Raw genomic sequence first — 8171 nt, 5'->3', positions numbered from 1 at the left:
TTTTTTTTTAATGATAAAAATTATTTCATTAATTTCAAATTGACTTTCTTTTAATTTCATTCATTAAAATTTTTAAATATTAAAAAAGATTGAGATTTTTTTTTATATTTTTTTTTTTTTTTAATTTTTATTATAATGAAAACAAATTAATTAATTGATTTTAATTTCGACAACAACAACAAACTATTGATTTCATTTTTACCCGTATATGCTCCACTGTTATTTTAATTTAATATGAATTCAATGCTTCTTTTTTCACTCATTGACTTAGGAACTTACAACTGTCATAGTTTTGTTGTTTCATGGGCATTTGGGTAAAAAAAAAGTTTGTTGTTATATTTAAAACTTTCTATTTAGTTGTTGCTGCAAATCAGAAACTCTCTATCGTTAGGTTATTTGAAGAATTTGGAGAAGTTGTTCTCGAAAGAAATTATGTAGGAAAATGGTTTTTTTTTTTTTTTTTTTTTGTATAATAAAAGAAACCGCCATCTCTGCTGTTAACATGTTCATATGTAGGCTTGATCCTTCCCGCCGAGAAGTTTCCCCGCTTACAGATGATTTGAATCGAAAGCAATTATTTTATAAACTATTAAAATTTATGTGCCCTAATATTAGATTAATTTAATTTTTTTAATTAATTTTTTTTTTTTTTAATTTTTAAATTCAAAAGTAATTACTTAACAAAAAATAAAACATAAACTAGTAAGAAATAGTTTGGCCCGCCACGCTTGCTTATTCGAATCGAACCTATCGTTCGGTTCATCAAATGCTTTATCGCTCTCGGTTTCCTTTTTCATTCATTTTCCAAAATGTTACATTAAACATGACGAAGTCGCCTGATGAAAAGTATTTCATAAACATATTAAGCAACTCTGGAGCTTTACGTGTTGCGTGTTTTGGGAAAAAAAGAAATAACAAAAAAAAAAAACAACTAACAAATAAGCAATAACAACAACAACAAGATATAAAAAGAACACAAATTGATTCCTTTTTCTACTTAAATATGCTTTTATTCAATATTGCTTTACCTCCTACAACGTTGACAAGTCAATGCGCTCCCTGCAGAGATGTGAAAGAATTTATTTTCACGCATTTACGCATTAAAGAACTCATAAAAACTTATTACGTTTAATCGATGTAAGATTCTGGCTCGATTTAATCTTATTGTCCATCGCATGTCCGCCCGTTATTTCTTTCACTTGGTTTTAATAAGTCGGCGAAGAAAGAGTGTAACGAAAATGAAAGAAAAAAATTTTCTCCAAAATACCAATACATACTTTTTTAGGTTAGGTATACGCCATTGTGACCGATAACTTTTGACACTTGTGTGCTAAAAGGCCTTACGGGCGAACTCTGCAGCTGAAGTAATTCTCGAAAGCTTCTTTTGAAGTCCCCTTAAAAGAAAATCTACGTCATTAAGAGAGTTCTGCCGAATGCAAGATGAAAGCATTGCTCTACGTACCGTTAACTGAATTTGCCTGATTTTCTGCGCAATGTAATTTCCGTATGTGATCAGCTTTCCATCGACGATTATATACTTCGATTTCCTTTCAGCAGTTTCAGCAACCGTGCGCAGACATACATTCAGCTTTTTAAGTTATTCACTGTTTATACTGGTACTCAAATACAACTACAATGGAAACGGTTCAAAATTGTTTTTTGATCAAAGTTTAGTTCCGCGACGATGCCTTAAGAGGAAATAAGCCGGTTTCCCTCGAATTTGTTGGAAGACTTTCATCGACTTTATAAATATTAATGATCAAAGAGGACACGACAATATTCCTGGAGCGGAGTCGAACGAATCATTCGCTTACTGCTGATTGCAAGAAGCTAGCGAAGTGTTATCCCTTGTATCAGCAATATAATGCATTTTTTCCTACAAAGTTACGTAATTCTAAAGCTATCATTTCGTAGAACGTCACAAAGTGTTCCTTCTATCTGATAGTAAATAAAAAAATTGAAAAAAAAAAAAAAATTTAAACTCGATAATGTCTTGGTAAAGAAAATGAAATTTCGGCAAGACATCGGTCTTCTTAAGACAAATCCGAGCTTAGACAATTGGTTAACTCGTACGTTATAATTTGCGTCGAAGTAAGCTACGATTGCAGTTTTTTCCTGTATATAAAGTGTTCATATTTAAGTCAAACACTTCGAAAGCAAACTCAAAAAAGATAAATAGATTTTATTATATGTCGCGAAAAAAAAACAAAGCTCGAAAATGCAGTTCACTTTCCTACGCTTGGGGATGGATGAGCACGCCTGAATACGCTTCAGCGTTCAGTTTGAAAAGAATCATATAATCGCACCAGTTATTCATACAATCTTTTCATTTGTTTCTCTTTTTTTCAATTTTTAAGTACACACGTGTACACTTTTCCTAACAGTTGTCTTTGCACGACGTTCTTTTGCCCCTTTTTCTAGATATACTTTCAATAATTTTATGTCAGTGTCACGTTTCTTCTTATCAGACATTAACTAATATTTATTTTATTACTTATGTATTAAAATTAATATAACGAATGAAGAAAAAATGATCATGATTTTATTATATTAATATGGGCACACAGCACTCGATAGCTTATTGCTTCAGCTATCACGTCCACAGTGTGCGTCACTTTCTCGGCCCTGGGATTCTAGAACGCAGATAATATGATGCAGGCATGGCGTATACATAACATTCTGCGCAAGAAGATGAGGTCTGTCCAAAATTTCTGCCTTTGATTGCTTTAACTCTCCAAGTCCATGGTTAGGCACTTGACCCATTTCACGTATATTTGGATACAACGTAGCTCACCACGAAAGTTACGCAGAGATTTCCTTATACATCAGTACCGACAGAGAAGGCTTCATAGGCTTTTCAATGACCGAGAAAAATATATCGACCACTTATCACGCTCTTAAGCTTGGCTGGCATTCCTATGAAGACTTTTCGAGCAGTGCGGTAGAGAAAAGAAGAAACTTTTCTATAGAACCCCTTTGCTTTTTCTTCTCTTAGTAGAGAGCTAATTAGTCATCAATTAAAATAAAAGTTAGTCAGAAAGAGTAGCCTATTCCTAGGGCCGTAGATCTTCATATATTCTCCCACGCTTCGACTCTCTTTCCTTTAACAAGCAGCTTATCAGTTGTATCAGTGACGGTCAGTAGTTTTACATAAGGACAATTTTGTTGGATTTGGAACAATGAGTGGACCACTGTTGTTACTCAGCTGATCTCCGTAAATAGAGTCGCTATGAATCTTCAGCCATATTGTCGGTGTTAGAATTCACTTGGCTGTTAACATGATTTAATGCAGTACCCACTAGCAACACTTCGCTTCAAATTAGGCAGAAAAAGCGTAAGGACTTTCCTTTTGCTCCAATATTCAACGATAAAGTAAAGTGAAGTTCGCGGAGGTAATTTGTTCTCTCATACGGGGAAGGAGTCATTACATATATATTGTACTAGTTAAGCCTCAGCTTAAAAGGGGCATGAAACTTACTCGCGCTCTTAATATATTTTGAAATTCTAATTATGACCTTGACAATTTTTGTCTGTCATCAAGTTTAGCAAAAGTCTAAAAAGTTAAATACGCAACTCTTTGTGATTTTATGTCTTCGTTATCCGACTTTCAGCGTTTTTGGTATTTTACCTTCAAATAAAGCTCACCGGTTATGTCCATAAAATTTTGGTGAGTCATAAAGACAAGGGCTTGAAAAGCTTAATTTGAGCCATTTATGAGCCACGAATTGGACAATCCGGAAATACTGCATATTTAGAACGCAAGTAGTTTTTTGATATCGATTGATTAGATTGTGTCAAAATGCGTCTGTATGTCTCTCTCGGCACAAATCACTGTTAATAGCACTAAATGCATAATCATGTAATAACTGTAAGTGAATTAGTTTATAAATAGACATAAGTACGCATATATATGTACATGTATACCGTCGTGGACATATAAACAGCCCCCACTTTGCCATGAGACTAGACATAAAGATTTATGAAGAAAAGTGCCACAAAAGAAAATATTTATTTTAAAATATAAAATATATATAAATTATATATACATATACTTTGAAATGTTCAATTTAAATTATAACGAAATCCTATCATGCAATGAGTTATCATTGTCCTGTAAAAAATAAACAGACCTATGACAGTGACAACTTCTGCGATCTGGAGTTAAACAAATCAAAAATTCATACAGTATTTCCAGAAACAATGCCTCAAGAACGGAAAAAATATCAAGATACAAAATTTTATGGTAAAATAAAAATATTTTATTAAAACAATTTTAATTGTTTTTTTATGCTAAATTAATGAAAAGTTTTATTAATGGTTAGAGCAATCTATAGCACTCCACAAAAAATTTGAATTACAGTTCATTTGTGTTGGTAAGTAAAACTTGAAGTTTTCATTTGCCTTTGCAATCACTTTCAATTGATTTTTATTTTCTTTCATTTTTCTTCTTTTTTTCTTATTTTACAAATCGTGCGAAACTTAATCAGCTTCGCTTACATACCAGCATTAATCGTGGCTATCAGGAATCATGGTTAAGTCATAAATTATATTGAAATATTCTTTCTTATCTTCGCGCGTACACACGTACCTATTGCCTATCTACCTACGTACACGTATCTGCTTGCATATGTGCAAGCAAATCAAGGAAAAAGGAGGAGAACTCAACTAGCCTGCATTCCTTTCCAAAGAACTGTATACACAAAAAAAAAAAAAACGGCATGCGACACACTTCGGTATTCAAATTATTTCAGATAACAAAATACACAACACCAAATAAGCATGAAAGCTAAACAAAACTGATGACCTTAACTCAAGCAAAAATATTATTACGCTACGAGTATGCTCGGGCATGCATAAGCATACATTCTGATATTTACAAATATTTTTGATTTATTTCGTTACACATCAGATCGATATTTGAAAGACGGAAATGTTACAAGACTTTGTTAAGACTATTTTCACTTAAAAGATACCCAAGGCAATGTTCGTAAACTTCATCACTTCAGTCAAAAAAGAAGTAATTTTTACTTATGTTGAGTTTGCAAAACTTAAAAAACTCCGACGGAATTTCGATAAAGTATTCTTTAGTAAACTTAAATTCATTCGCCTCGATCTGCGATCGAAGCACAGTAAGATGGATCTCTAGCAAGGTTGGAGTCAGTTTAGTTTAGTTGGAGATAACAACAAGTCTTCTAGGAGTTTCAAAAAAAGACGAGATCACTCAACAAAAACTTCATGCCTCGCTTCCAATTAGTAGAGTGTAAATTCCTAATAACTTTCTCCCTGCCCCAAAACCTACAACTAACGGGCGGAGGTCTTCAATGGGAACTACTTCGATGTCCGCCATTTTCCAACTACTCACATTTCGACAAAGAGCTACTTGCATCTGCGCCCGTAATTGTGCTCATAATTAAAGCAAATATGAAAATAAGAAATTCTTACTTAGGATTATTTTCAGATTCAGTTCAACTTGCGTTTTCATGCACTAATGGTTCGTATGGCGCGAAATTTGGTGTAAAAAACCTGCCGGCATAATGTTACAGTTACAATCTATAGTTTCACTACTTCTTCACGATTGTTGCCTAACATCATTTTTGACTAAAATAGCGCTTTTATCTTTTCCTTGCTTGATAATTGCAAGTTGCCTCGATTTCCAATAATAGACGAGCGAAACTTCAGCTATCAGCTGTTGGATTTTGACAGAATTGCCATTTTTCATATTTTTCAAATGCAATCTTAAAGGGAAACAAAAAAAAAAAAAAATGAAAATGAAAATCCGACAGGTAGACAGAAATAAGTAAAGCGTCTTAAAGTCACTGACTGAACCGACCCGTATTTTCGAAAAATTTTGAAAAATACCGTACCTCCATCCTCAAGTGTAGGGATAAAACCGATTTTCTTCCTTACTTCTTACTCTTACATCTCAATAAAATTTATACATACTTTCCTTCTTCTTCATGGATTTTCCTATCAATTTCGAAGCAATTGAATTAAGTCCTTTGTTGACTGCAAGGAATGCTAATAATTGCTTTTGATTATAAAATGTTGCTGTTACTTAAGCTAATAAATAACTTAAGCCAAACGAACAAACCGTATGGAATCAATTTTTATGTGTTTGTATTCACTTGGCTTAAGTAATCTACCGCTCATTACGCATAAATTATTAGATATAGAAACAAAAAAAAAAAAAAATGAAAGCACCCTTCTCAAGCATTGAAGCATAGTTTTCATATTCAGATGACGAAAAGAGAAAACTCGTACGCGCCCCGATAATAAATGCTTCGTGGCATTTTACACTGTATTGAAAATTGAAAATAAAAGGAAAGAGAAAACATATATGAAAAATGTACTGCAAGTGAACACAATATTGATCGATTCAGTTCGAGAAACAGACTAAGGTGACTACTCGATCGGAAGAACGATTATCAATTAGTAATATTCACCTGTCGCGTAACAAATCGTAACTGAATGCTTGAATTTTTTTCGGGTAAAGTTGAAAACACTTCGGTAGAGTTAGACGATATCAGTAGAAAAAAAGCATGCATTACATACAAATACAATAAAAACTAGAACTAATATCACAAATATACCTCTATATGTATAAACACATGTGTAAGTAGATAGAACCTTTTATTTTTCTTTAAAAAACAATAAGTATAGCAACAATAGAACATACATAATAATAAATAATAAACACAGAAAAGAAAAAAAAAAAAAAAAATGAAAAACTCATCGAGTAAAATAAATGAAAACAAAAAAAAAAAAAATTATAAAAATTAATATTGAATATGGAGCGTGAACCATCATCAGATGGTTACATGTATATATCATGGTAACGTTGTTAAGAAAACATTTTCGAGATATGACGGTTTTGTTAACAACAACAATAACAACAATGAAAACATACCACTTTCAACAATAACTACAACCACGAAAGTGTGTTACGATCAGTTGAAAACTTTGAAAAATTTTATGTCAAATTAATGAACGCATATAAGACTCGGTAAATGGAGAAAAGCTATTAAGCGTAAATAATTCGCTAAAAACAAAAGTCTTCAACCAAAATATATTAATTTACGATTAAAGTCGAATCTTTTGACACTTAATTACTTAACATTATGACAATCTAATTAGAATTGAAATCAGTATACATATATCAGGCATTGCAACATAGTATTGATGAGAGAGATAGGAGACAGATGAATATGCATATGTCAGATATTGCAACATAATGATAAGAGATTTTTGAAAAAAAAAAACGCAAGAATATAAAAAATTTATTTTAATTTTAAAAATTTGTCTTAATCAAAATTAACAAATTTTAACAATAACAATTTTAAATAGCTGAAACCGAAAGAAGAAAGAAGATCTGAAAGTTATGAAAGTTGTTTGGTGAAAGGAAAAGCGTAAAATATTTAAACTTAATTTTTCAATAATATGTCTCTCTTAGATGTTAAAGTAATTAGAAATAAGAAAATAAAAGTAAAAATATTATATTATTAGAGCTTTGGTGTCTTGTAAGAAAGAGTATTCTATTTATTTGTCCGTGACTGTACCTAGGTAGCAAGCTTCAATTTTCCTTGTCCTTGTTTACCACTTCGTGACTTTCACTAACAGACATTCCCCTGGTAGATAAGCAAATGATCGCGGGTGCAGTTTCGATAGCCGTCAAAAACGTTTGCATCCAAGGTTTTGCTTTGAACTTTTGCGACCCTGTGTGTTCCAATAACACGCGCTATTCAGCCTAATGAAGGAACGTACGCAGCTAAATGCTAAAATATCTTTTCGTATTTGGATAAATAGGGAACATCCCACCCTCCTTTGGCAAGATCAAAGAAAGAAGAAGAAGAAGAAGAATCAGCACACGTTGATGTTTTCGGTACGAGAGCGCAAAGTAATGTACATTGAGTAGAATGTGTACGTATGAAAGAAGCAGTAAAGGGTGTAAGCTTGGATTAATGCTTAAAGCCATATACGTCGATTTTGTCGCTTATTTGGATCCTTCACATATCCGTCCAAAATCAAAGTGCAATTTGCATGTTTAAACGCGAGCCCTCGACTGCGCAAAGCGAAGATTTCGGATTCTGGTGAGTGACGAGAGTGTTTTCAGCATCGTAGATACTACGTATCACCAGACGTGCTATGCCATAGCATACAAAAAGAATTCTCCA

At 32.6% G+C, this 8171-nt stretch overlaps 1 long non-coding RNA gene across 6 annotated transcripts; it reads right to left on the bottom strand.

Annotated features, from left to right (window-relative positions):
- Window positions 1-195: 195 nt before the first annotated feature.
- LOC119633880 lies at window positions 196-2935 on the bottom strand. 6 transcript variants are annotated; one of them, XR_005246903.1, is made up of 4 exons: window positions 1463-2935; window positions 1029-1394; window positions 678-878; window positions 196-605 (listed from the first exon to the last, which is right to left on the bottom strand). It is a non-coding gene; the product is annotated as an uncharacterized LOC119633880 (long non-coding RNA). The 6 variants fall into 6 exon arrangements; XR_005246904.1 differs by lacking the exon at window positions 196-605 and having other exon boundaries at window positions 627-878; window positions 1029-1198; window positions 1278-1394; XR_005246906.1 differs by lacking the exon at window positions 196-605 and having other exon boundaries at window positions 627-878; window positions 1463-1938; window positions 2074-2935.
- Window positions 2936-8171: the final 5236 nt, after the last annotated feature.

This window comes from Glossina fuscipes, unplaced genomic scaffold (genome assembly GCF_014805625.2).
Source record: "Glossina fuscipes isolate IAEA_lab_2018 unplaced genomic scaffold, Yale_Gfus_2 2, whole genome shotgun sequence".
Classification (NCBI taxonomy): domain Eukaryota; kingdom Metazoa; phylum Arthropoda; class Insecta; order Diptera; family Glossinidae; genus Glossina; species Glossina fuscipes.
This window is presented reverse-complemented; position numbering and strand designations above follow the sequence as displayed.